This window comes from Schistocerca piceifrons, unplaced genomic scaffold, assembly GCF_021461385.2.
Source record: "Schistocerca piceifrons isolate TAMUIC-IGC-003096 unplaced genomic scaffold, iqSchPice1.1 HiC_scaffold_833, whole genome shotgun sequence".
Classification (NCBI taxonomy): Eukaryota; Metazoa; Arthropoda; class Insecta; order Orthoptera; family Acrididae; genus Schistocerca; species Schistocerca piceifrons.
Window position 1 is genome coordinate 236,017 of NW_025729095.1, and position 26,208 is coordinate 262,224.

At 50.7% G+C, this 26,208-nt stretch overlaps 33 non-coding genes across 33 annotated transcripts; all 33 read right to left on the bottom strand.

Annotated features, from left to right (window-relative positions):
* Positions 1–751: 751 nt before the first annotated feature.
* Trnaa-ugc lies at positions 752–824 on the bottom strand. The gene has a single exon. It is a non-coding gene; the product is annotated as a tRNA-Ala (tRNA).
* A 417-nt stretch (positions 825–1,241) lies between these two features.
* On the bottom strand, positions 1,242–1,314 carry Trnaa-ugc. Its single transcript has one exon. It is a non-coding gene; the product is annotated as a tRNA-Ala (tRNA).
* Positions 1,315–2,327: 1,013 nt separating this feature from the next.
* On the bottom strand, positions 2,328–2,400 carry Trnaa-ugc. Its single transcript has one exon. It is a non-coding gene; the product is annotated as a tRNA-Ala (tRNA).
* Positions 2,401–2,817: 417 nt separating this feature from the next.
* Trnaa-ugc lies at positions 2,818–2,890 on the bottom strand. Its single transcript has one exon. It is a non-coding gene; the product is annotated as a tRNA-Ala (tRNA).
* A 1,013-nt stretch (positions 2,891–3,903) lies between these two features.
* On the bottom strand, positions 3,904–3,976 carry Trnaa-ugc. Its single transcript has one exon. It is a non-coding gene; the product is annotated as a tRNA-Ala (tRNA).
* A 417-nt stretch (positions 3,977–4,393) lies between these two features.
* Positions 4,394–4,466, bottom strand: Trnaa-ugc. Its single transcript has one exon. It is a non-coding gene; the product is annotated as a tRNA-Ala (tRNA).
* Positions 4,467–5,468: 1,002 nt separating this feature from the next.
* Positions 5,469–5,541, bottom strand: Trnaa-ugc. Its single transcript has one exon. It is a non-coding gene; the product is annotated as a tRNA-Ala (tRNA).
* Positions 5,542–5,958: 417 nt separating this feature from the next.
* Positions 5,959–6,031, bottom strand: Trnaa-ugc. Its single transcript has one exon. It is a non-coding gene; the product is annotated as a tRNA-Ala (tRNA).
* A 1,002-nt stretch (positions 6,032–7,033) lies between these two features.
* Trnaa-agc lies at positions 7,034–7,106 on the bottom strand. Its single transcript has one exon. It is a non-coding gene; the product is annotated as a tRNA-Ala (tRNA).
* A 417-nt stretch (positions 7,107–7,523) lies between these two features.
* Trnaa-ugc lies at positions 7,524–7,596 on the bottom strand. Its single transcript has one exon. It is a non-coding gene; the product is annotated as a tRNA-Ala (tRNA).
* Positions 7,597–8,598: 1,002 nt separating this feature from the next.
* Trnaa-agc lies at positions 8,599–8,671 on the bottom strand. Its single transcript has one exon. It is a non-coding gene; the product is annotated as a tRNA-Ala (tRNA).
* Positions 8,672–9,088: 417 nt separating this feature from the next.
* Trnaa-ugc lies at positions 9,089–9,161 on the bottom strand. Its single transcript has one exon. It is a non-coding gene; the product is annotated as a tRNA-Ala (tRNA).
* A 1,013-nt stretch (positions 9,162–10,174) lies between these two features.
* Positions 10,175–10,247, bottom strand: Trnaa-agc. The gene has a single exon. It is a non-coding gene; the product is annotated as a tRNA-Ala (tRNA).
* A 417-nt stretch (positions 10,248–10,664) lies between these two features.
* On the bottom strand, positions 10,665–10,737 carry Trnaa-ugc. Its single transcript has one exon. It is a non-coding gene; the product is annotated as a tRNA-Ala (tRNA).
* Positions 10,738–11,739: 1,002 nt separating this feature from the next.
* Positions 11,740–11,812, bottom strand: Trnaa-agc. The gene has a single exon. It is a non-coding gene; the product is annotated as a tRNA-Ala (tRNA).
* A 417-nt stretch (positions 11,813–12,229) lies between these two features.
* Positions 12,230–12,302, bottom strand: Trnaa-ugc. Its single transcript has one exon. It is a non-coding gene; the product is annotated as a tRNA-Ala (tRNA).
* A 1,002-nt stretch (positions 12,303–13,304) lies between these two features.
* On the bottom strand, positions 13,305–13,377 carry Trnaa-agc. Its single transcript has one exon. It is a non-coding gene; the product is annotated as a tRNA-Ala (tRNA).
* Positions 13,378–13,794: 417 nt separating this feature from the next.
* On the bottom strand, positions 13,795–13,867 carry Trnaa-ugc. The gene has a single exon. It is a non-coding gene; the product is annotated as a tRNA-Ala (tRNA).
* Positions 13,868–14,869: 1,002 nt separating this feature from the next.
* Positions 14,870–14,942, bottom strand: Trnaa-agc. The gene has a single exon. It is a non-coding gene; the product is annotated as a tRNA-Ala (tRNA).
* A 417-nt stretch (positions 14,943–15,359) lies between these two features.
* On the bottom strand, positions 15,360–15,432 carry Trnaa-ugc. The gene has a single exon. It is a non-coding gene; the product is annotated as a tRNA-Ala (tRNA).
* A 1,002-nt stretch (positions 15,433–16,434) lies between these two features.
* On the bottom strand, positions 16,435–16,507 carry Trnaa-agc. Its single transcript has one exon. It is a non-coding gene; the product is annotated as a tRNA-Ala (tRNA).
* Positions 16,508–16,924: 417 nt separating this feature from the next.
* On the bottom strand, positions 16,925–16,997 carry Trnaa-ugc. Its single transcript has one exon. It is a non-coding gene; the product is annotated as a tRNA-Ala (tRNA).
* A 1,002-nt stretch (positions 16,998–17,999) lies between these two features.
* Positions 18,000–18,072, bottom strand: Trnaa-agc. The gene has a single exon. It is a non-coding gene; the product is annotated as a tRNA-Ala (tRNA).
* Positions 18,073–18,489: 417 nt separating this feature from the next.
* On the bottom strand, positions 18,490–18,562 carry Trnaa-ugc. Its single transcript has one exon. It is a non-coding gene; the product is annotated as a tRNA-Ala (tRNA).
* Positions 18,563–19,575: 1,013 nt separating this feature from the next.
* Trnaa-agc lies at positions 19,576–19,648 on the bottom strand. The gene has a single exon. It is a non-coding gene; the product is annotated as a tRNA-Ala (tRNA).
* Positions 19,649–20,065: 417 nt separating this feature from the next.
* On the bottom strand, positions 20,066–20,138 carry Trnaa-ugc. The gene has a single exon. It is a non-coding gene; the product is annotated as a tRNA-Ala (tRNA).
* A 1,013-nt stretch (positions 20,139–21,151) lies between these two features.
* On the bottom strand, positions 21,152–21,224 carry Trnaa-agc. The gene has a single exon. It is a non-coding gene; the product is annotated as a tRNA-Ala (tRNA).
* A 417-nt stretch (positions 21,225–21,641) lies between these two features.
* On the bottom strand, positions 21,642–21,714 carry Trnaa-ugc. Its single transcript has one exon. It is a non-coding gene; the product is annotated as a tRNA-Ala (tRNA).
* Positions 21,715–22,727: 1,013 nt separating this feature from the next.
* On the bottom strand, positions 22,728–22,800 carry Trnaa-ugc. Its single transcript has one exon. It is a non-coding gene; the product is annotated as a tRNA-Ala (tRNA).
* Positions 22,801–23,217: 417 nt separating this feature from the next.
* Positions 23,218–23,290, bottom strand: Trnaa-ugc. The gene has a single exon. It is a non-coding gene; the product is annotated as a tRNA-Ala (tRNA).
* A 1,013-nt stretch (positions 23,291–24,303) lies between these two features.
* Trnaa-agc lies at positions 24,304–24,376 on the bottom strand. The gene has a single exon. It is a non-coding gene; the product is annotated as a tRNA-Ala (tRNA).
* Positions 24,377–24,793: 417 nt separating this feature from the next.
* Positions 24,794–24,866, bottom strand: Trnaa-ugc. Its single transcript has one exon. It is a non-coding gene; the product is annotated as a tRNA-Ala (tRNA).
* Positions 24,867–25,879: 1,013 nt separating this feature from the next.
* Positions 25,880–25,952, bottom strand: Trnaa-agc. Its single transcript has one exon. It is a non-coding gene; the product is annotated as a tRNA-Ala (tRNA).
* Between the last annotated feature and the right edge of the window lie 256 nt (positions 25,953–26,208).

Below are 26,208 nucleotides of genomic sequence, written 5' to 3' on the forward strand. Positions count from 1 at the left end.
GCACATCTGAAGACCCATTGTGCACTCGACTGTTCATGCCAACTCACTGCCTCGCACTTTACTACTGTGTACCACTCTTGTCGTCCAACTGCAAAAGACTGGGCCACAACAACTTTCCGCGTCTCCATTGCACTGCGCAAACTACGAAACGCTCCCCAAACATGGCACTCACCCACGCAGACGACTTTTCCGACTTTACACGACGCTCACGCAACGCTCACGCTAGTGACAGCCTTATTTAGGGCTTGACGTCGCACACAAGCGAATGAGCACATTTCGCCTACGACTTAGGCCGCCCTCCTAGTGTGGCTGTTCGGTGTCTGCAGGCAGCGAGGGGCTGCAAGCCTCCTGTGTTCGCGCCTATGTCACCTCTGCTTGCTTGTCAGAGACAGAGTATCGCAAAACATACAACTCACTCCATGAATTGATTGCTACGGCATCTGTCATCAGCAGTCACAACTAGCAACACCAGTAGCAGCCGACTGCACGTAAAGAATTGGAATGTGCAGTGGGATTTTTGTGAATTCGGCGCAAGGCTGATCTTTGCGACATAGGTTTGAGAATCTTATGGGAACACTTGTACTGTTTCTAAATTAAGTGTAGTGGTGGGAGGAGGGTGCTTCGTGCGAATTACAGCACGTTTGCCAATTGTGGCTGCTAATCGTTGGCTCGTATCTGCCTTGACACATTTTCTGGCTGTGAATTATTCCACTTGCATGGCAGTGTGCGCATGTTGGTGTGTTAAAAATTCTGGAGGCGCTGGGTATCGATCCCAGTACCTCTCGCATGCAAAGCGAGCGCTCTACCATCTGAGCTACGCCCCCTGCTGACGAACTGCGCTATCATACAGCCATATCAATGGCACAGACCCTTGCACTCCCATTATTCCGCTGACAAACACTACTCTCAATGTGTCCGTGAGGGTGTCTTTCAGGTTTCCTGCATTCTGTATCGAATCGTAGTTGGCCAAAATCAAAGTGGCACGCACGACGTCGAAAATAGCGTTCGGCCAACGCTCTGAGGTAGACGAACGTGTTGTCCACTCTCTAGACTTCATTGAGGTTAGGCCGTTATACCTAAGGCAGATTTGCACTCGATGACACCTCGACAACAGCCGGTCCTCACATTTACGTTTTGCTCTCCTTACGTCAGTATACGAGTCTGTGACGCTGGCTTTGCAACATCTTGCGTGCCTTTAGGCTCGCCGCGACCAACACTTACCACGCACTGACCACAAAACATGGAGGCGCCGGGGCGTGAACCCGGGACCTTTCGCATGCAAAGCGAACGCTCTACCAACTGAGCTACGCCCCCAAGCACAACCAAGCTGCGCTGTTCTCCGTTCTTTGCTACTCTTATGTGCACGGACACGATGGTTGGTTGGTTTGCAGGGGTGAAGGGACCAGAGTACAAAGGCGCGGACACGTTCATATACGCAAGAGTTCCAAGTAGTTTCGATGCTCTGGTATTACGACTGCAAATTCCGTCCGTTTTTAACGTCTTAAATTGAAGGGACAGTCACAAGTTGGTCCGTTTTCACTCCATGTCGACAATCACACAGCACCTGAGGTAACAAGCACATCTGAAGACCCATTGTGCACTCGACTGTTCATGCCAACTCACTGCCTCGCACTTTACTACTGTGTACCACTCTTGTCGTCCAACTGCAAAAGACTGGGCCACAACAACTTTCCGCGTCTCCATTGCACTGCGCAAACTACGAAACGCTCCCCAAACATGGCACTCACCCACGCAGACGACTTTTCCGACTTTACACGACGCTCACGCAACGCTCACGCTAGTGACAGCCTTATTTAGGGCTTGACGTCGCACACAAGCGAATGAGCACATTTCGCCTACGACTTAGGCCGCCCTCCTAGTGTGGCTGTTCGGTGTCTGCAGGCAGCGAGGGGCTGCAAGCCTCCTGTGTTCGCGCCTATGTCACCTCTGCTTGCTTGTCAGAGACAGAGTATCGCAAAACATACAACTCACTCCATGAATTGATTGCTACGGCATCTGTCATCAGCAGTCACAACTAGCAACACCAGTAGCAGCCGACTGCACGTAAAGAATTGGAATGTGCAGTGGGATTTTTGTGAATTCGGCGCAAGGCTGATCTTTGCGACATAGGTTTGAGAATCTTATGGGAACACTTGTACTGTTTCTAAATTAAGTGTAGTGGTGGGAGGAGGGTGCTTCGTGCGAATTACAGCACGTTTGCCAATTGTGGCTGCTAATCGTTGGCTCGTATCTGCCTTGACACATTTTCTGGCTGTGAATTATTCCACTTGCATGGCAGTGTGCGCATGTTGGTGTGTTAAAAATTCTGGAGGCGCTGGGTATCGATCCCAGTACCTCTCGCATGCAAAGCGAGCGCTCTACCATCTGAGCTACGCCCCCTGCTGACGAACTGCGCTATCATACAGCCATATCAATGGCACAGACCCTTGCACTCCCATTATTCCGCTGACAAACACTACTCTCAATGTGTCCGTGAGGGTGTCTTTCAGGTTTCCTGCATTCTGTATCGAATCGTAGTTGGCCAAAATCAAAGTGGCACGCACGACGTCGAAAATAGCGTTCGGCCAACGCTCTGAGGTAGACGAACGTGTTGTCCACTCTCTAGACTTCATTGAGGTTAGGCCGTTATACCTAAGGCAGATTTGCACTCGATGACACCTCGACAACAGCCGGTCCTCACATTTACGTTTTGCTCTCCTTACGTCAGTATACGAGTCTGTGACGCTGGCTTTGCAACATCTTGCGTGCCTTTAGGCTCGCCGCGACCAACACTTACCACGCACTGACCACAAAACATGGAGGCGCCGGGGCTTGAACCCGGGACCTTTCACATGCAAAGCGAACGCTCTACCAACTGAGCTACGCCCCCAAGCACAACCAAGCTGCGCTGTTCTCCGTTCTTTGCTACTCTTATGTGCACGGACACGATGGTTGGTTGGTTTGCAGGGGTGAAGGGACCAGAGTACAAAGGCGCGGACACGTTCATATACGCAAGAGTTCCAAGTAGTTTCGATGCTCTGGTATTACGACTGCAAATTCCGTCCGTTTTTAACGTCTTAAATTGAAGGGACAGTCACAAGTTGGTCCGTTTTCACTCCATGTCGACAATCACACAGCACCTGAGGTAACAAGCACATCTGAAGACCCATTGTGCACTCGACTGTTCATGCCAACTCACTGCCTCGCACTTTACTACTGTGTACCACTCTTGTCGTCCAACTGCAAAAGACTGGGCCACAACAACTTTCCGCGTCTCCATTGCACTGCGCAAACTACGAAACGCTCCCCAAACATGGCACTCACCCACGCAGACGACTTTTCCGACTTTACACGACGCTCACGCAACGCTCACGCTAGTGACAGCCTTATTTAGGGCTTGACGTCGCACACAAGCGAATGAGCACATTTCGCCTACGACTTAGGCCGCCCTCCTAGTGTGGCTGTTCGGTGTCTGCAGGCAGCGAGGGGCTGCAAGCCTCCTGTGTTCGCGCCTATGTCACCTCTGCTTGCTTGTCAGAGACAGAGTATCGCAAAACATACAACTCACTCCATGAATTGATTGCTACGGCATCTGTCATCAGCAGTCACAACTAGCAACACCAGTAGCAGCCGACTGCACGTAAAGAATTGGAATGTGCAGTGGGATTTTTGTGAATTCGGCGCAAGGCTGATCTTTGCGACATAGGTTTGAGAATCTTATGGGAACACTTGTACTGTTTCTAAATTAAGTGTAGTGGTGGGAGGAGGGTGCTTCGTGCGAATTACAGCACGTTTGCCAATTGTGGCTGCTAATCGTTGGCTCGTATCTGCCTTGACACATTTTCTGGCTGTGAATTATTCCACTTGCATGGCAGTGTGCGCATGTTGGTGTGTTAAAAATTCTGGAGGCGCTGGGTATCGATCCCAGTACCTCTCGCATGCAAAGCGAGCGCTCTACCATCTGAGCTACGCCCCCTGCTGACGAACTGCGCTATCATACAGCCATATCAATGGCACAGACCCTTGCACTCCCATTATTCCGCTGACAAACACTACTCTCAATGTGTCCGTGAGGGTGTCTTTCAGGTTTCCTGCATTCTGTATCGAATCGTAGTTGGCCAAAATCAAAGTGGCACGCACGACGTCGAAAATAGCGTTCGGCCAACGCTCTGAGGTAGACGAACGTGTTGTCCACTCTCTAGACTTCATTGAGGTTAGGCCGTTATACCTAAGGCAGATTTGCACTCGATGACACCTCGACAACAGCCGGTCCTCACATTTACGTTTTGCTCTCCTTACGTCAGTATACGAGTCTGTGACGCTGGCTTTGCAACATCTTGCGTGCCTTTAGGCTCGCCGCGACCAACACTTACCACGCACTGACCACAAAACATGGAGGCGCCGGGGCTTGAACCCGGGACCTTTCGCATGCAAAGCGAACGCTCTACCAACTGAGCTACGCCCCCAAGCACAACCAAGCTGCGCTGTTCTCCGTTCTTTGCTACTCTTATGTGCACGGACACGATGGTTGGTTGGTTTGCAGGGGTGAAGGGACCAGAGTACAAAGGCGCGGACACGTTCATATACGCAAGAGTTCCAAGTAGTTTCGATGCTCTGGTATTACGACTGCAAATTCCGTCCGTTTTTAACGTCTTAAATTGAAGAGACAGTCACAAGTTGGTCCGTTTTCACTCCATGTCGACAATCACACAGCACCTGAGGTAACAAGCACATCTGAAGACCCATTGTGCACTCGACTGTTCATGCCAACTCACTGCCTCGCACTTTACTACTGTGTACCACTCTTGTCGTCCAACTGCAAAAGACTGGGCCACAACAACTTTCCGCGTCTCCATTGCACTGCGCAAACTACGAAACGCTCCCCAAACATGGCACTCACCCACGCAGACGACTTTTCCGACTTTACACGACGCTCACGCTAGTGACAGCCTTATTTAGGGCTTGACGTCGCACACAAGCGAATGAGCACATTTCGTCTACGACTTAGGCCGCCCTCCTAGTGTGGCTGTTCGGTGTCTGCAGGCAGCGAGGGGCTGCAAGCCTCCTGTGTTCGCGCCTATGTCACCTCTGCTTGCTTGTCAGAGACAGAGTATCGCAAAACATACAACTCACTCCATGAATTGATTGCTACGGCATCTGTCATCAGCAGTCACAACTAGCAACACCAGTAGCAGCCGACTGCACGTAAAGAATTGGAATGTGCAGTGGGATTTTTGTGAATTCGGCGCAAGGCTGATCTTTGCGACATAGGTTTGAGAATCTTATGGGAACACTTGTACTGTTTCTAAATTAAGTGTAGTGGTGGGAGGAGGGTGCTTCGTGCGAATTACAGCACGTTTGCCAATTGTGGCTGCTAATCGTTGGCTCGTATCTGCCTTGACACATTTTCTGGCTGTGAATTATTCCACTTGCATGGCAGTGTGCGCATGTTGGTGTGTTAAAAATTCTGGAGGCGCTGGGTATCGATCCCAGTACCTCTCGCATGCAAAGCGAGCGCTCTACCATCTGAGCTACGCCCCCTGCTGACGAACTGCGCTATCATACAGCCATATCAATGGCACAGACCCTTGCACTCCCATTATTCCGCTGACAAACACTACTCTCAATGTGTCCGTGAGGGTGTCTTTCAGGTTTCCTGCATTCTGTATCGAATCGTAGTTGGCCAAAATCAAAGTGGCACGCACGACGTCGAAAATAGCGTTCGGCCAACGCTCTGAGGTAGACGAACGTGTTGTCCACTCTCTAGACTTCATTGAGGTTAGGCCGTTATACCTAAGGCAGATTTGCACTCGATGACACCTCGACAACAGCCGGTCCTCACATTTACGTTTTGCTCTCCTTACGTCAGTATACGAGTCTGTGACGCTGGCTTTGCAACATCTTGCGTGCCTTTAGGCTCGCCGCGACCAACACTTACCACGCACTGACCACAAAACATGGAGGCGCCGGGGCTTGAACCCGGGACCTTTCGCATGCAAAGCGAACGCTCTACCAACTGAGCTACGCCCCCAAGCACAACCAAGCTGCGCTGTTCTCCGTTCTTTGCTACTCTTATGTGCACGGACACGATGGTTGGTTGGTTTGCAGGGGTGAAGGGACCAGAGTACAAAGGCGCGGACACGTTCATATACGCAAGAGTTCCAAGTAGTTTCGATGCTCTGGTATTACGACTGCAAATTCCGTCCGTTTTTAACGTCTTAAATTGAAGGGACAGTCACAAGTTGGTCCGTTTTCACTCCATGTCGACAATCACACAGCACCTGAGGTAACAAGCACATCTGAAGACCCATTGTGCACTCGACTGTTCATGCCAACTCACTGCCTCGCACTTTACTACTGTGTACCACTCTTGTCGTCCAACTGCAAAAGACTGGGCCACAACAACTTTCCGCGTCTCCATTGCACTGCGCAAACTACGAAACGCTCCCCAAACATGGCACTCACCCACGCAGACGACTTTTCCGACTTTACACGACGCTCACGCTAGTGACAGCCTTATTTAGGGCTTGACGTCGCACACAAGCGAATGAGCACATTTCGCCTACGACTTAGGCCGCCCTCCTAGTGTGGCTGTTCGGTGTCTGCAGGCAGCGAGGGGCTGCAAGCCTCCTGTGTTCGCGCCTATGTCACCTCTGCTTGCTTGTCAGAGACAGAGTATCGCAAAACATACAACTCACTCCATGAATTGATTGCTACGGCATCTGTCATCAGCAGTCACAACTAGCAACACCAGTAGCAGCCGACTGCACGTAAAGAATTGGAATGTGCAGTGGGACTTTTGTGAATTCGGCGCAAGGCTGATCTTTGCGACATAGGTTTGAGAATCTTATGGGAACACTTGTACTGTTTCTAAATTAAGTGTAGTGGTGGGAGGAGGGTGCTTCGTGCGAATTACAGCACGTTTGCCAATTGTGGCTGCTAATCGTTGGCTCGTATCTGCCTTGACACATTTTCTGGCTGTGAATTATTCCACTTGCATGGCAGTGTGCGCATGTTGGTGTGTTAAAAATTCTGGAGGCGCTGGGTATCGATCCCAGTACCTCTCGCATGCTAAGCGAGCGCTCTACCATCTGAGCTACGCCCCCTGCTGACGAACTGCGCTATCATACAGCCATATCAATGGCACAGACCCTTGCACTCCCATTATTCCGCTGACAAACACTACTCTCAATGTGTCCGTGAGGGTGTCTTTCAGGTTTCCTGCATTCTGTATCGAATCGTAGTTGGCCAAAATCAAAGTGGCACGCACGACGTCGAAAATAGCGTTCGGCCAACGCTCTGAGGTAGACGAACGTGTTGTCCACTCTCTAGACTTCATTGAGGTTAGGCCGTTATACCTAAGGCAGATTTGCACTCGATGACACCTCGACAACAGCCGGTCCTCACATTTACGTTTTGCTCTCCTTACGTCAGTATACGAGTCTGTGACGCTGGCTTTGCAACATCTTGCGTGCCTTTAGGCTCGCCGCGACCAACACTTACCACGCACTGACCACAAAACATGGAGGCGCCGGGGCTTGAACCCGGGACCTTTCACATGCAAAGCGAACGCTCTACCAACTGAGCTACGCCCCCAAGCACAACCAAGCTGCGCTGTTCTCCGTTCTTTGCTACTCTTATGTGCACGGACACGATGGTTGGTTGGTTTGCAGGGGTGAAGGGACCAGAGTACAAAGGCGCGGACACGTTCATATACGCAAGAGTTCCAAGTAGTTTCGATGCTCTGGTATTACGACTGCAAATTCCGTCCGTTTTTAACGTCTTAAATTGAAGGGACAGTCACAAGTTGGTCCGTTTTCACTCCATGTCGACAATCACACAGCACCTGAGGTAACAAGCACATCTGAAGACCCATTGTGCACTCGACTGTTCATGCCAACTCACTGCCTCGCACTTTACTACTGTGTACCACTCTTGTCGTCCAACTGCAAAAGACTGGGCCACAACAACTTTCCGCGTCTCCATTGCACTGCGCAAACTACGAAACGCTCCCCAAACATGGCACTCACCCACGCAGACGACTTTTCCGACTTTACACGACGCTCACGCTAGTGACAGCCTTATTTAGAGCTTGACGTCGCACACAAGCGAATGAGCACATTTCGCCTACGACTTAGGCCGCCCTCCTAGTGTGGCTGTTCGGTGTCTGCAGGCAGCGAGGGGCTGCAAGCCTCCTGTGTTCGCGCCTATGTCACCTCTGCTTGCTTGTCAGAGACAGAGTATCGCAAAACATACAACTCACTCCATGAATTGATTGCTACGGCATCTGTCATCAGCAGTCACAACTAGCAACACCAGTAGCAGCCGACTGCACGTAAAGAATTGGAATGTGCAGTGGGATTTTTGTGAATTCGGCGCAAGGCTGATCTTTGCGACATAGGTTTGAGAATCTTATGGGAACACTTGTACTGTTTCTAAATTAAGTGTAGTGGTGGGAGGAGGGTGCTTCGTGCGAATTACAGCACGTTTGCCAATTGTGGCTGCTAATCGTTGGCTCGTATCTGCCTTGACACATTTTCTGGCTGTGAATTATTCCACTTGCATGGCAGTGTGCGCATGTTGGTGTGTTAAAAATTCTGGAGGCGCTGGGTATCGATCCCAGTACCTCTCGCATGCTAAGCGAGCGCTCTACCATCTGAGCTACGCCCCCTGCTGACGAACTGCGCTATCATACAGCCATATCAATGGCACAGACCCTTGCACTCCCATTATTCCGCTGACAAACACTACTCTCAATGTGTCCGTGAGGGTGTTTTTCAGGTTTCCTGCATTCTGTATCGAATCGTAGTTGGCCAAAATCAAAGTGGCACGCACGACGTCGAAAATAGCGTTCGGCCAACGCTCTGAGGTAGACGAACGTGTTGTCCACTCTCTAGACTTCATTGAGGTTAGGCCGTTATACCTAAGGCAGATTTGCACTCGATGACACCTCGACAACAGCCGGTCCTCACATTTACGTTTTGCTCTCCTTACGTCAGTATACGAGTCTGTGACGCTGGCTTTGCAACATCTTGCGTGCCTTTAGGCTCGCCGCGACCAACACTTACCACGCACTGACCACAAAACATGGAGGCGCCGGGGCTTGAACCCAGGACCTTTCACATGCAAAGCGAACGCTCTACCAACTGAGCTACGCCCCCAAGCACAACCAAGCTGCGCTGTTCTCCGTTCTTTGCTACTCTTATGTGCACGGACACGATGGTTGGTTGGTTTGCAGGGGTGAAGGGACCAGAGTACAAAGGCGCGGACACGTTCATATACGCAAGAGTTCCAAGTAGTTTCGATGCTCTGGTATTACGACTGCAAATTCCGTCCGTTTTTAACGTCTTAAATTGAAGGGACAGTCACAAGTTGGTCCGTTTTCACTCCATGTCGACAATCACACAGCACCTGAGGTAACAAGCACATCTGAAGACCCATTGTGCACTCGACTGTTCATGCCAACTCACTGCCTCGCACTTTACTACTGTGTACCACTCTTGTCGTCCAACTGCAAAAGACTGGGCCACAACAACTTTCCGCGTCTCCATTGCACTGCGCAAACTACGAAACGCTCCCCAAACATGGCACTCACCCACGCAGACGACTTTTCCGACTTTACACGACGCTCACGCAACGCTCACGCTAGTGACAGCCTTATTTAGGGCTTGACGTCGCACACAAGCGAATGAGCACATTTCGCCTACGACTTAGGCCGCCCTCCTAGTGTGGCTGTTCGGTGTCTGCAGGCAGCGAGGGGCTGCAAGCCTCCTGTGTTCGCGCCTATGTCACCTCTGCTTGCTTGTCAGAGACAGAGTATCGCAAAACATACAACTCACTCCATGAATTGATTGCTACGGCATCTGTCATCAGCAGTCACAACTAGCAACACCAGTAGCAGCCGACTGCACGTAAAGAATTGGAATGTGCAGTGGGACTTTTGTGAATTCGGCGCAAGGCTGATCTTTGCGACATAGGTTTGAGAATCTTATGGGAACACTTGTACTGTTTCTAAATTAAGTGTAGTGGTGGGAGGAGGGTGCTTCGTGCGAATTACAGCACGTTTGCCAATTGTGGCTGCTAATCGTTGGCTCGTATCTGCCTTGACACATTTTCTGGCTGTGAATTATTCCACTTGCATGGCAGTGTGCGCATGTTGGTGTGTTAAAAATTCTGGAGGCGCTGGGTATCGATCCCAGTACCTCTCGCATGCTAAGCGAGCGCTCTACCATCTGAGCTACGCCCCCTGCTGACGAACTGCGCTATCATACAGCCATATCAATGGCACAGACCCTTGCACTCCCATTATTCCGCTGACAAACACTACTCTCAATGTGTCCGTGAGGGTGTCTTTCAGGTTTCCTGCATTCTGTATCGAATCGTAGTTGGCCAAAATCAAAGTGGCACGCACGACGTCGAAAATAGCGTTCGGCCAACGCTCTGAGGTAGACGAACGTGTTGTCCACTCTCTAGACTTCATTGAGGTTAGGCCGTTATACCTAAGGCAGATTTGCACTCGATGACACCTCGACAACAGCCGGTCCTCACATTTACGTTTTGCTCTCCTTACGTCAGTATACGAGTCTGTGACGCTGGCTTTGCAACATCTTGCGTGCCTTTAGGCTCGCCGCGACCAACACTTACCACGCACTGACCACAAAACATGGAGGCGCCGGGGCTTGAACCCGGGACCTTTCACATGCAAAGCGAACGCTCTACCAACTGAGCTACGCCCCCAAGCACAACCAAGCTGCGCTGTTCTCCGTTCTTTGCTACTCTTATGTGCACGGACACGATGGTTGGTTGGTTTGCAGGGGTGAAGGGACCAGAGTACAAAGGCGCGGACACGTTCATATACGCAAGAGTTCCAAGTAGTTTCGATGCTCTGGTATTACGACTGCAAATTCCGTCCGTTTTTAACGTCTTAAATTGAAGGGACAGTCACAAGTTGGTCCGTTTTCACTCCATGTCGACAATCACACAGCACCTGAGGTAACAAGCACATCTGAAGACCCATTGTGCACTCGACTGTTCATGCCAACTCACTGCCTCGCACTTTACTACTGTGTACCACTCTTGTCGTCCAACTGCAAAAGACTGGGCCACAACAACTTTCCGCGTCTCCATTGCACTGCGCAAACTACGAAACGCTCCCCAAACATGGCACTCACCCACGCAGACGACTTTTCCGACTTTACACGACGCTCACGCTAGTGACAGCCTTATTTAGGGCTTGACGTCGCACACAAGCGAATGAGCACATTTCGCCTACGACTTAGGCCGCCCTCCTAGTGTGGCTGTTCGGTGTCTGCAGGCAGCGAGGGGCTGCAAGCCTCCTGTGTTCGCGCCTATGTCACCTCTGCTTGCTTGTCAGAGACAGAGTATCGCAAAACATACAACTCACTCCATGAATTGATTGCTACGGCATCTGTCATCAGCAGTCACAACTAGCAACACCAGTAGCAGCCGACTGCACGTAAAGAATTGGAATGTGCAGTGGGATTTTTGTGAATTCGGCGCAAGGCTGATCTTTGCGACATAGGTTTGAGAATCTTATGGGAACACTTGTACTGTTTCTAAATTAAGTGTAGTGGTGGGAGGAGGGTGCTTCGTGCGAATTACAGCACGTTTGCCAATTGTGGCTGCTAATCGTTGGCTCGTATCTGCCTTGACACATTTTCTGGCTGTGAATTATTCCACTTGCATCTCAGTGTGCGCATGTTGGTGTGTTAAAAATTCTGGAGGCGCTGGGTATCGATCCCAGTACCTCTCGCATGCTAAGCGAGCGCTCTACCATCTGAGCTACGCCCCCTGCTGACGAACTGCGCTATCATACAGCCATATCAATGGCACAGACCCTTGCACTCCCATTATTCCGCTGACAAACACTACTCTCAATGTGTCCGTGAGGGTGTCTTTCAGGTTTCCTGCATTCTGTATCGAATCGTAGTTGGCCAAAATCAAAGTGGCACGCACGACGTCGAAAATAGCGTTCGGCCAACGCTCTGAGGTAGACGAACGTGTTGTCCACTCTCTAGACTTCATTGAGGTTAGGCCGTTATACCTAAGGCAGATTTGCACTCGATGACACCTCGACAACAGCCGGTCCTCACATTTACGTTTTGCTCTCCTTACGTCAGTATACGAGTCTGTGACGCTGGCTTTGCAACATCTTGCGTGCCTTTAGGCTCGCCGCGACCAACACTTACCACGCACTGACCACAAAACATGGAGGCGCCGGGGCTTGAACCCGGGACCTTTCACATGCAAAGCGAACGCTCTACCAACTGAGCTACGCCCCCAAGCACAACCAAGCTGCGCTGTTCTCCGTTCTTTGCTACTCTTATGTGCACGGACACGATGGTTGGTTGGTTTGCAGGGGTGAAGGGACCAGAGTACAAAGGCGCGGACACGTTCATATACGCAAGAGTTCCAAGTAGTTTCGATGCTCTGGTATTACGACTGCAAATTCCGTCCGTTTTTAACGTCTTAAATTGAAGGGACAGTCACAAGTTGGTCCGTTTTCACTCCATGTCGACAATCACACAGCACCTGAGGTAACAAGCACATCTGAAGACCCATTGTGCACTCGACTGTTCATGCCAACTCACTGCCTCGCACTTTACTACTGTGTACCACTCTTGTCGTCCAACTGCAAAAGACTGGGCCACAACAACTTTCCGCGTCTCCATTGCACTGCGCAAACTACGAAACGCTCCCCAAACATGGCACTCACCCACGCAGACGACTTTTCCGACTTTACACGACGCTCACGCTAGTGACAGCCTTATTTAGGGCTTGACGTCGCACACAAGCGAATGAGCACATTTCGCCTACGACTTAGGCCGCCCTCCTAGTGTGGCTGTTCGGTGTCTGCAGGCAGCGAGGGGCTGCAAGCCTCCTGTGTTCGCGCCTATGTCACCTCTGCTTGCTTGTCAGAGACAGAGTATCGCAAAACATACAACTCACTCCATGAATTGATTGCTACGGCATCTGTCATCAGCAGTCACAACTAGCAACACCAGTAGCAGCCGACTGCACGTAAAGAATTGGAATGTGCAGTGGGATTTTTGTGAATTCGGCGCAAGGCTGATCTTTGCGACATAGGTTTGAGAATCTTATGGGAACACTTGTACTGTTTCTAAATTAAGTGTAGTGGTGGGAGGAGGGTGCTTCGTGCGAATTACAGCACGTTTGCCAATTGTGGCTGCTAATCGTTGGCTCGTATCTGCCTTGACACATTTTCTGGCTGTGAATTATTCCACTTGCATGGCAGTGTGCGCATGTTGGTGTGTTAAAAATTCTGGAGGCGCTGGGTATCGATCCCAGTACCTCTCGCATGCTAAGCGAGCGCTCTACCATCTGAGCTACGCCCCCTGCTGACGAACTGCGCTATCATACAGCCATATCAATGGCACAGACCCTTGCACTCCCATTATTCCGCTGACAAACACTACTCTCAATGTGTCCGTGAGGGTGTCTTTCAGGTTTCCTGCATTCTGTATCGAATCGTAGTTGGCCAAAATCAAAGTGGCACGCACGACGTCGAAAATAGCGTTCGGCCAACGCTCTGAGGTAGACGAACGTGTTGTCCACTCTCTAGACTTCATTGAGGTTAGGCCGTTATACCTAAGGCAGATTTGCACTCGATGACACCTCGACAACAGCCGGTCCTCACATTTACGTTTTGCTCTCCTTACGTCAGTATACGAGTCTGTGACGCTGGCTTTGCAACATCTTGCGTGCCTTTAGGCTCGCCGCGACCAACACTTACCACGCACTGACCACAAAACATGGAGGCGCCGGGGCTTGAACCCGGGACCTTTCACATGCAAAGCGAACGCTCTACCAACTGAGCTACGCCCCCAAGCACAACCAAGCTGCGCTGTTCTCCGTTCTTTGCTACTCTTATGTGCACGGACACGATGGTTGGTTGGTTTGCAGGGGTGAAGGGACCAGAGTACAAAGGCGCGGACACGTTCATATACGCAAGAGTTCCAAGTAGTTTCGATGCTCTGGTATTACGACTGCAAATTCCGTCCGTTTTTAACGTCTTAAATTGAAGGGACAGTCACAAGTTGGTCCGTTTTCACTCCATGTCGACAATCACACAGCACCTGAGGTAACAAGCACATCTGAAGACCCATTGTGCACTCGACTGTTCATGCCAACTCACTGCCTCGCACTTTACTACTGTGTACCACTCTTGTCGTCCAACTGCAAAAGACTGGGCCACAACAACTTTCCGCGTCTCCATTGCACTGCGCAAACTACGAAACGCTCCCCAAACATGGCACTCACCCACGCAGACGACTTTTCCGACTTTACACGACGCTCACGCTAGTGACAGCCTTATTTAGAGCTTGACGTCGCACACAAGCGAATGAGCACATTTCGCCTACGACTTAGGCCGCCCTCCTAGTGTGGCTGTTCGGTGTCTGCAGGCAGCGAGGGGCTGCAAGCCTCCTGTGTTCGCGCCTATGTCACCTCTGCTTGCTTGTCAGAGACAGAGTATCGCAAAACATACAACTCACTCCATGAATTGATTGCTACGGCATCTGTCATCAGCAGTCACAACTAGCAACACCAGTAGCAGCCGACTGCACGTAAAGAATTGGAATGTGCAGTGGGATTTTTGTGAATTCGGCGCAAGGCTGATCTTTGCGACATAGGTTTGAGAATCTTATGGGAACACTTGTACTGTTTCTAAATTAAGTGTAGTGGTGGGAGGAGGGTGCTTCGTGCGAATTACAGCACGTTTGCCAATTGTGGCTGCTAATCGTTGGCTCGTATCTGCCTTGACACATTTTCTGGCTGTGAATTATTCCACTTGCATGGCAGTGTGCGCATGTTGGTGTGTTAAAAATTCTGGAGGCGCTGGGTATCGATCCCAGTACCTCTCGCATGCTAAGCGAGCGCTCTACCATCTGAGCTACGCCCCCTGCTGACGAACTGCGCTATCATACAGCCATATCAATGGCACAGACCCTTGCACTCCCATTATTCCGCTGACAAACACTACTCTCAATGTGTCCGTGAGGGTGTTTTTCAGGTTTCCTGCATTCTGTATCGAATCGTAGTTGGCCAAAATCAAAGTGGCACGCACGACGTCGAAAATAGCGTTCGGCCAACGCTCTGAGGTAGACGAACGTGTTGTCCACTCTCTAGACTTCATTGAGGTTAGGCCGTTATACCTAAGGCAGATTTGCACTCGATGACACCTCGACAACAGCCGGTCCTCACATTTACGTTTTGCTCTCCTTACGTCAGTATACGAGTCTGTGACGCTGGCTTTGCAACATCTTGCGTGCCTTTAGGCTCGCCGCGACCAACACTTACCACGCACTGACCACAAAACATGGAGGCGCCGGGGCTTGAACCCAGGACCTTTCACATGCAAAGCGAACGCTCTACCAACTGAGCTACGCCCCCAAGCACAACCAAGCTGCGCTGTTCTCCGTTCTTTGCTACTCTTATGTGCACGGACACGATGGTTGGTTGGTTTGCAGGGGTGAAGGGACCAGAGTACAAAGGCGCGGACACGTTCATATACGCAAGATTTCCAAGTAGTTTCGATGCTCTGGTATTACGACTGCAAATTCCGTCCGTTTTTAACGTCTTAAATTGAAGGGACAGTCACAAGTTGGTCCGTTTTCACTCCATGTCGACAATCACACAGCACCTGAGGTAACAAGCACATCTGAAGACCCATTGTGCACTCGACTGTTCATGCCAACTCACTGCCTCGCACTTTACTACTGTGTACCACTCTTGTCGTCCAACTGCAAAAGACTGGGCCACAACAACTTTCCGCGTCTCCATTGCACTGCGCAAACTACGAAACGCTCCCCAAACATGGCACTCACCCACGCAGACGACTTTTCCGACTTTACGCAACGCTCACGCTAGTGACAGCCTTATTTAGGGCTTGACGTCGCACACAAGCGAATGAGCACATTTCGCCTACGACTTAGGCCGCCCTCCTAGTGTGGCTGTTCGGTGTCTGCAGGCAGCGAGGGGCTGCAAGCCTCCTGTGTTCGCGCCTATGTCACCTCTGCTTGCTTGTCAGAGACAGAGTATCGCAAAACATACAACTCACTCCATGAATTGATTGCTACGGCATCTGTCATCAGCAGTCACAACTAGCAACACCAGTAGCAGCCGACTGCACGTAAAGAATTGGAATGTGCAGTGGGACTTTTGTGAATTCGGCGCAAGGCTGATCTTTGCGACATAGGTTTGAGAATCTTATGGGAACACTTGTACTGTTTCTAAATTAAGTGTAGTGGTGGGAGGAGGGTGCTTCGTGCGAATTACAGCACGTTTGCCAATTGTGGCTGCTAATCGTTGGCTCGTATCTGCCTTGACACATTTTCTGGCTGTGAATTATTCCACTTGCATGGCAGTGTGCGCATGTTGGTGTGTTAAAAATTCTGGAGGCGCTGGGTATCGATCCCAGTACCTCTCGCATGCTAAGCGAGCGCTCTACCATCTGAGCTACGCCCCCTGCTGACGAACTGCGCTATCATACAGCCATATCAATGGCACAGACCCTTGCACTCCCATTATTCCGCTGACAAACACTACTCTCAATGTGTCCGTGAGGGTGTCTTTCAGGTTTCCTGCATTCTGTATCGAATCGTAGTTGGCCAAAATCAAAGTGGCACGCACGACGTCGAAAATAGCGTTCGGCCAACGCTCTGAGGTAGACGAACGTGTTGTCCACTCTCTAGACTTCATTGAGGTTAGGCCGTTATACCTAAGGCAGATTTGCACTCGATGACACCTCGACAACAGCCGGTCCTCACATTTACGTTTTGCTCTCCTTACGTCAGTATACGAGTCTGTGACGCTGGCTTTGCAACATCTTGCGTGCCTTTAGGCTCGCCGCGACCAACACTTACCACGCACTGACCACAAAACATGGAGGCGCCGGGGCTTGAACCCGGGACCTTTCACATGCAAAGCGAACGCTCTACCAACTGAGCTACGCCCCCAAGCACAACCAAGCTGCGCTGTTCTCCGTTCTTTGCTACTCTTATGTGCACGGACACGATGGTTGGTTGGTTTGCAGGGGTGAAGGGACCAGAGTACAAAGGCGCGGACACGTTCATATACGCAAGAGTTCCAAGTAGTTTCGATGCTCTGGTATTACGACTGCAAATTCCGTCCGTTTTTAACGTCTTAAATTGAAGGGACAGTCACAAGTTGGTCCGTTTTCACTCCATGTCGACAATCACACAGCACCTGAGGTAACAAGCACATCTGAAGACCCATTGTGCACTCGACTGTTCATGCCAACTCACTGCCTCGCACTTTACTACTGTGTACCACTCTTGTCGTCCAACTGCAAAAGACTGGGCCACAACAACTTTCCGCGTCTCCATTGCACTGCGCAAACTACGAAACGCTCCCCAAACATGGCACTCACCCACGCAGACGACTTTTCCGACTTTACACGACGCTCACGCTAGTGACAGCCTTATTTAGGGCTTGACGTCGCACACAAGCGAATGAGCACATTTCGCCTACGACTTAGGCCGCCCTCCTAGTGTGGCTGTTCGGTGTCTGCAGGCAGCGAGGGGCTGCAAGCCTCCTGTGTTCGCGCCTATGTCACCTCTGCTTGCTTGTCAGAGACAGAGTATCGCAAAACATACAACTCACTCCATGAATTGATTGCTACGGCATCTGTCATCAGCAGTCACAACTAGCAACACCAGTAGCAGCCGACTGCACGTAAAGAATTGGAATGTGCAGTGGGATTTTTGTGAATTCGGCGCAAGGCTGATCTTTGCGACATAGGTTTGAGAATCTTATGGGAACACTTGTACTGTTTCTAAATTAAGTGTAGTGGTGGGAGGAGGGTGCTTCGTGCGAATTACAGCACGTTTGCCAATTGTGGCTGCTAATCGTTGGCTCGTATCTGCCTTGACACATTTTCTGGCTGTGAATTATTCCACTTGCATGGCAGTGTGCGCATGTTGGTGTGTTAAAAATTCTGGAGGCGCTGGGTATCGATCCCAGTACCTCTCGCATGCTAAGCGAGCGCTCTACCATCTGAGCTACGCCCCCTGCTGACGAACTGCGCTATCATACAGCCATATCAATGGCACAGACCCTTGCACTCCCATTATTCCGCTGACAAACACTACTCTCAATGTGTCCGTGAGGGTGTTTTTCAGGTTTCCTGCATTCTGTATCGAATCGTAGTTGGCCAAAATCAAAGTGGCACGCACGACGTCGAAAATAGCGTTCGGCCAACGCTCTGAGGTAGACGAACGTGTTGTCCACTCTCTAGACTTCATTGAGGTTAGGCCGTTATACCTAAGGCAGATTTGCACTCGATGACACCTCGACAACAGCCGGTCCTCACATTTACGTTTTGCTCTCCTTACGTCAGTATACGAGTCTGTGACGCTGGCTTTGCAACATCTTGCGTGCCTTTAGGCTCGCCGCGACCAACACTTACCACGCACTGACCACAAAACATGGAGGCGCCGGGGCTTGAACCCGGGACCTTTCACATGCAAAGCGAACGCTCTACCAACTGAGCTACGCCCCCAAGCACAACCAAGCTGCGCTGTTCTCCGTTCTTTGCTACTCTTATGTGCACGGACACGATGGTTGGTTGGTTTGCAGGGGTGAAGGGACCAGAGTACAAAGGCGCGGACACGTTCATATACGCAAGAGTTCCAAGTAGTTTCGATGCTCTGGTATTACGACTGCAAATTCCGTCCGTTTTTAACGTCTTAAATTGAAGGGACAGTCACAAGTTGGTCCGTTTTCACTCCATGTCGACAATCACACAGCACCTGAGGTAACAAGCACATCTGAAGACCCATTGTGCACTCGACTGTTCATGCCAACTCACTGCCTCGCACTTTACTACTGTGTACCACTCTTGTCGTCCAACTGCAAAAGACTGGGCCACAACAACTTTCCGCGTCTCCATTGCACTGCGCAAACTACGAAACGCTCCCCAAACATGGCACTCACCCACGCAGACGACTTTTCCGACTTTACACGACGCTCACGCAACGCTCACGCTAGTGACAGCCTTATTTAGGGCTTGACGTCGCACACAAGCGAATGAGCACATTTCGCCTACGACTTAGGCCGCCCTCCTAGTGTGGCTGTTCGGTGTCTGCAGGCAGCGAGGGGCTGCAAGCCTCCTGTGTTCGCGCCTATGTCACCTCTGCTTGCTTGTCAGAGACAGAGTATCGCAAAACATACAACTCACTCCATGAATTGATTGCTACGGCATCTGTCATCAGCAGTCACAACTAGCAACACCAGTAGCAGCCGACTGCACGTAAAGAATTGGAATGTGCAGTGGGATTTTTGTGAATTCGGCGCAAGGCTGATCTTTGCGACATAGGTTTGAGAATCTTATGGGAACACTTGTACTGTTTCTAAATTAAGTGTAGTGGTGGGAGGAGGGTGCTTCGTGCGAATTACAGCACGTTTGCCAATTGTGGCTGCTAATCGTTGGCTCGTATCTGCCTTGACACATTTTCTGGCTGTGAATTATTCCACTTGCATGGCAGTGTGCGCATGTTGGTGTGTTAAAAATTCTGGAGGCGCTGGGTATCGATCCCAGTACCTCTCGCATGCTAAGCGAGCGCTCTACCATCTGAGCTACGCCCCCTGCTGACGAACTGCGCTATCATACAGCCATATCAATGGCACAGACCCTTGCACTCCCATTATTCCGCTGACAAACACTACTCTCAATGTGTCCGTGAGGGTGTCTTTCAGGTTTCCTGCATTCTGTATCGAATCGTAGTTGGCCAAAATCAAAGTGGCACGCACGACGTCGAAAATAGCGTTCGGCCAACGCTCTGAGGTAGACGAACGTGTTGTCCACTCTCTAGACTTCATTGAGGTTAGGCCGTTATACCTAAGGCAGATTTGCACTCGATGACACCTCGACAACAGCCGGTCCTCACATTTACGTTTTGCTCTCCTTACGTCAGTATACGAGTCTGTGACGCTGGCTTTGCAACATCTTGCGTGCCTTTAGGCTCGCCGCGACCAACACTTACCACGCACTGACCACAAAACATGGAGGCGCCGGGGCTTGAACCCGGGACCTTTCACATGCAAAGCGAACGCTCTACCAACTGAGCTACGCCCCCAAGCACAACCAAGCTGCGCTGTTCTCCGTTCTTTGCTACTCTTATGTGCACGGACACGATGGTTGGTTGGTTTGCAGGGGTGAAGGGACCAGAGTACAAAGGCGCGGACACGTTCATATACGCAAGAGTTCCAAGTAGTTTCGATGCTCTGGTATTACGACTGCAAATTCCGTCCGTTTTTAACGTCTTAAATTGAAGGGACAGTCACAAGTTGGTCCGTTTTCACTCCATGTCGACAATCACACAGCACCTGAGGTAACAAGCACATCTGAAGACCCATTGTGCACTCGACTGTTCATGCCAACTCACTGCCTCGCACTTTACTACTGTGTACCACTCTTGTCGTCCAACTGCAAAAGACTGGGCCACAACAACTTTCCGCGTCTCCATTGCACTGCGCAAACTACGAAACGCTCCCCAAACATGGCACTCACCCACGCAGACGACTTTTCCGACTTTACACGACGCTCACGCAACGCTCACGCTAGTGACAGCCTTATTTAGGGCTTGACGTCGCACACAAGCGAATGAGCACATTTCGCCTACGACTTAGGCCGCCCTCCTAGTGTGGCTGTTCGGTGTCTGCAGGCAGCGAGGGGCTGCAAGCCTCCTGTGTTCGCGCCTATGTCACCTCTGCTTGCTTGTCAGAGACAGAGTATCGCAAAACATACAACTCACTCCATGAATTGATTGCTACGGCATCTGTCATCAGCAGTCACAACTAGCAACACCAGTAGCAGCCGACTGCACGTAAAGAATTGGAATGTGCAGTGGGATTTTTGTGAATTCGGCGCAAGGCTGATCTTTGCGACATAGGTTTGAGAATCTTATGGGAACACTTGTACTGTTTCTAAATTAAGTGTAGTGGTGGGAGGAGGGTGCTTCGTGCGAATTACAGCACGTTTGCCAATTGTGGCTGCTAATCGTTGGCTCGTATCTGCCTTGACACATTTTCTGGCTGTGAATTATTCCACTTGCATGGCAGTGTGCGCATGTTGGTGTGTTAAAAATTCTGGAGGCGCTGGGTATCGATCCCAGTACCTCTCGCATGCTAAGCGAGCGCTCTACCATCTGAGCTACGCCCCCTGCTGACAAACTGCGCTATCATACAGCCATATCAATGGCACAGACCCTTGCACTCCCATTATTCCGCTGACAAACACTACTCTCAATGTGTCCGTGAGGGTGTCTTTCAGGTTTCCTGCATTCTGTATCGAATCGTAGTTGGCCAAAATCAAAGTGGCACGCACGACGTCGAAAATAGCGTTCGGCCAACGCTCTGAGGTAGACGAACGTGTTGTCCACTCTCTAGACTTCATTGAGGTTAGGCCGTTATACCTAAGGCAGATTTGCACTCGATGACACCTCGACAACAGCCGGTCCTCACATTTACGTTTTGCTCTCCTTACGTCAGTATACGAGTCTGTGACGCTGGCTTTGCAACATCTTGCGTGCCTTTAGGCTCGCCGCGACCAACACTTACCACGCACTGACCACAAAACATGGAGGCGCCGGGGCTTGAACCCGGGACCTTTCACATGCAAAGCGAACGCTCTACCAACTGAGCTACGCCCCCAAGCACAACCAAGCTGCGCTGTTCTCCGTTCTTTGCTACTCTTATGTGCACGGACACGATGGTTGGTTGGTTTGCAGGGGTGAAGGGACCAGAGTACAAAGGCGCGGACACGTTCATATACGCAAGAGTTCCAAGTAGTTTCGATGCTCTGGTATTACGACTGCAAATTCCGTCCGTTTTTAACGTCTTAAATTGAAGGGACAGTCACAAGTTGGTCCGTTTTCACTCCATGTCGACAATCACACAGCACCTGAGGTAACAAGCACATCTGAAGACCCATTGTGCACTCGACTGTTCATGCCAACTCACTGCCTCGCACTTTACTACTGTGTACCACTCTTGTCGTCCAACTGCAAAAGACTGGGCCACAACAACTTTCCGCGTCTCCATTGCACTGCGCAAACTACGAAACGCTCCCCAAACATGGCACTCACCCACGCAGACGACTTTTCCGACTTTACACGACGCTCACGCAACGCTCACGCTAGTGACAGCCTTATTTAGGGCTTGACGTCGCACACAAGCGAATGAGCACATTTCGCCTACGACTTAGGCCGCCCTCCTAGTGTGGCTGTTCGGTGTCTGCAGGCAGCGAGGGGCTGCAAGCCTCCTGTGTTCGCGCCTATGTCACCTCTGCTTGCTTGTCAGAGACAGAGTATCGCAAAACATACAACTCACTCCATGAATTGATTGCTACGGCATCTGTCATCAGCAGTCACAACTAGCAACACCAGTAGCAGCCGACTGCACGTAAAGAATTGGAATGTGCAGTGGGATTTTTGTGAATTCGGCGCAAGGCTGATCTTTGCGACATAGGTTTGAGAATCTTATGGGAACACTTGTACTGTTTCTAAATTAAGTGTAGTGGTGGGAGGAGGGTGCTACGTGCGAATTACAGCACGTTTGCCAATTGTGGCTGCTAATCGTTGGCTCGTATCTGCCTTGACACATTTTCTGGCTGTGAATTATTCCACTTGCATGGCAGTGTGCGCATGTTGGTGTGTTAAAAATTCTGGAGGCGCTGGGTATCGATCCCAGTACCTCTCGCATGCAAAGCGAGCGCTCTACCATCTGAGCTACGCCCCCTGCTGACGAACTGCGCTATCATACAGCCATATCAATGGCACAGACCCTTGCACTCCCATTATTCCGCTGACAAACACTACTCTCAATGTGTCCGTGAGGGTGTCTTTCAGGTTTCCTGCATTCTGTATCGAATCGTAGTTGGCCAAAATCAAAGTGGCACGCACGACGTCGAAAATAGCGTTCGGCCAACGCTCTGAGGTAGACGAACGTGTTGTCCACTCTCTAGACTTCATTGAGGTTAGGCCGTTATACCTAAGGCAGATTTGCACTCGATGACACCTCGACAACAGCCGGTCCTCACATTTACGTTTTGCTCTCCTTACGTCAGTATACGAGTCTGTGACGCTGGCTTTGCAACATCTTGCGTGCCTTTAGGCTCGCCGCGACCAACACTTACCACGCACTGACCACAAAACATGGAGGCGCCGGGGCTTGAACCCGGGACCTTTCACATGCAAAGCGAACGCTCTACCAACTGAGCTACGCCCCCAAGCACAACCAAGCTGCGCTGTTCTCCGTTCTTTGCTACTCTTATGTGCACGGACACGATGGTTGGTTGGTTTGCAGGGGTGAAGGGACCAGAGTACAAAGGCGCGGACACGTTCATATACGCAAGAGTTCCAAGTAGTTTCGATGCTCTGGTATTACGACTGCAAATTCCGTCCGTTTTTAACGTCTTAAATTGAAGGGACAGTCACAAGTTGGTCCGTTTTCACTCCATGTCGACAATCACACAGCACCTGAGGTAACAAGCACATCTGAAGACCCATTGTGCACTCGACTGTTCATGCCAACTCACTGCCTCGCACTTTACTACTGTGTACCACTCTTGTCGTCCAACTGCAAAAGACTGGGCCACAACAACTTTCCGCGTCTCCATTGCACTGCGCAAACTACGAAACGCTCCCCAAACATGGCACTCACCCACGCAGACGACTTTTCCGACTTTACACGACGCTCACGCAACGCTCACGCTAGTGACAGCCTTATTTAGGGCTTGACGTCGCACACAAGCGAATGAGCACATTTCGCCTACGACTTAGGCCGCCCTCCTAGTGTGGCTGTTCGGTGTCTGCAGGCAGCGAGGGGCTGCAAGCCTCCTGTGTTCGCGCCTATGTCACCTCTGCTTGCTTGTCAGAGACAGAGTATCGCAAAACATACAACTCACTCCATGAATTGATTGCTACGGCATCTGTCATCAGCAGTCACAACTAGCAACACCAGTAGCAGCCGACTGCACGTAAAGAATTGGAATGTGCAGTGGGATTTTTGTGAATTCGGCGCAAGGCTGATCTTTGCGACATAGGTTTGAGAATCTTATGGGAACACTTGTACTGTTTCTAAATTAAGTGTAGTGGTGGGAGGAGGGTGCTTCGTGCGAATTACAGCACGTTTGCCAATTGTGGCTGCTAATCGTTGGCTCGTATCTGCCTTGACACATTTTCTGGCTGTGAATTATTCCACTTGCATGGCAGTGTGCGCATGTTGGTGTGTTAAAAATTCTGGAGGCGCTGGGTATCGATCCCAGTACCTCTCGCATGCTAAGCGAGCGCTCTACCATCTGAGCTACGCCCCCTGCTGACGAACTGCGCTATCATACAGCCATATCAATGGCACAGACCCTTGCACTCCCATTATTCCGCTGACAAACACTACTCTCAATGTGTCCGTGAGGGTGTCTTTCAGGTTTCCTGCATTCTGTATCGAATCGTAGTTGGCCAAAATCAAAGTGGCACGCACGACGTCGAAAATAGCGTTCGGCCAACGCTCTGAGGTAGACGAACGTGTTGTCCACTCTCTAGACTTCATTGAGGTTAGGCCGTTATACCTAAGGCAGATTTGCACTCGATGACACCTCGACAACAGCCGGTCCTCACATTTACGTTTTGCTCTCCTTACGTCAGTATACGAGTCTGTGACGCTGGCTTTGCAACATCTTGCGTGCCTTTAGGCTCGCCGCGACCAACACTTACCACGCACTGACCACAAAACATGGAGGCGCCGGGGCTTGAACCCGGGACCTTTCACATGCAAAGCGAACGCTCTACCAACTGAGCTACGCCCCCAAGCACAACCAAGCTGCGCTGTTCTCCGTTCTTTGCTACTCTTATGTGCACGGACACGATGGTTGGTTGGTTTGCAGGGGTGAAGGGACCAGAGTACAAAGGCGCGGACACGTTCATATACGCAAGAGTTCCAAGTAGTTTCGATGCTCTGGTATTACGACTGCAAATTCCGTCCGTTTTTAACGTCTTAAATTGAAGGGACAGTCACAAGTTGGTCCGTTTTCACTCCATGTCGACAATCACACAGCACCTGAGGTAACAAGCACATCTGAAGACCCATTGTGCACTCGACTGTTCATGCCAACTCACTGCCTCGCACTTTACTACTGTGTACCACTCTTGTCGTCCAACTGCAAAAGACTGGGCCACAACAACTTTCCGCGTCTCCATTGCACTGCGCAAACTACGAAACGCTCCCCAAACATGGCACTCACCCACGCAGACGACTTTTCCGACTTTACACGACGCTCACGCAACGCTCACGCTAGTGACAGCCTTATTTAGAGCTTGACGTCGCACACAAGCGAATGAGCACATTTCGCCTACGACTTAGGCCGCCCTCCTAGTGTGGCTGTTCGGTGTCTGCAGGCAGCGAGGGGCTGCAAGCCTCCTGTGTTCGCGCCTATGTCACCTCTGCTTGCTTGTCAGAGACAGAGTATCGCAAAACATACAACTCACTCCATGAATTGATTGCTACGGCATCTGTCATCAGCAGTCACAACTAGCAACACCAGTAGCAGCCGACTGCACGTAAAGAATTGGAATGTGCAGTGGGATTTTTGTGAATTCGGCGCAAGGCTGATCTTTGCGACATAGGTTTGAGAATCTTATGGGAACACTTGTACTGTTTCTAAATTAAGTGTAGTGGTGGGAGGAGGGTGCTTCGTGCGAATTACAGCACGTTTGCCAATTGTGGCTGCTAATCGTTGGCTCGTATCTGCCTTGACACATTTTCTGGCTGTGAATTATTCCACTTGCATGGCAGTGTGCGCATGTTGGTGTGTTAAAAATTCTGGAGGCGCTGGGTATCGATCCCAGTACCTCTCGCATGCTAAGCGAGCGCTCTACCATCTGAGCTACGCCCCCTGCTGACGAACTGCGCTATCATACAGCCATATCAATGGCACAGACCCTTGCACTCCCATTATTCCGCTGACAAACACTACTCTCAATGTGTCCGTGAGGGTGTCTTTCAGGTTTCCTGCATTCTGTATCGAATCGTAGTTGGCCAAAATCAAAGTGGCACGCACGACGTCGAAAATAGCGTTCGGCCAACGCTCTGAGGTAGACGAACGTGTTGTCCACTCTCTAGACTTCATTGAGGTTAGGCCGTTATACCTAA